Consider the following 422-nt stretch of genomic DNA (forward strand, 5'->3'; position numbering starts at 1 on the left):
AAGCATTTGTTTTGTTGTTATTTTTCCATCATACTGTGAAACTTCGGGTTCACATCCACAATAGGACGTATTTATTACAGTAGATTGTGATGTCTGAGAAGTGACACATATATAGACTGATCAGTGCAGTTTGTGGTGTGTGTAACAGTGAGTACTAAGTCTGCATAGTATTCACAAGCTGCTTGCAGTGAAGATATTAAGGGGAACTGGACTGTGAACATGCTTCATCCTGGAAGAGGGCAGCAGAACTTCCAGAAGTCACAATTGGCAGAAGTGGAAGAGACTGCTATGGCAACTGTGATGCTACATGCAGGAGTGATCTGGATAATTTTTAATAGCTTCAGTATTAAAATGTGAAAGACAAGACACTACCACATCATCTTTTCATTGTACACGCAATTCTCTGATATGCAAACCGGCAT

The sequence above is a fragment of the Schistocerca nitens genome, chromosome 3 (genome assembly GCF_023898315.1).
Source record: "Schistocerca nitens isolate TAMUIC-IGC-003100 chromosome 3, iqSchNite1.1, whole genome shotgun sequence".
In the NCBI taxonomy this organism is placed as follows: domain Eukaryota; kingdom Metazoa; phylum Arthropoda; class Insecta; order Orthoptera; family Acrididae; genus Schistocerca; species Schistocerca nitens.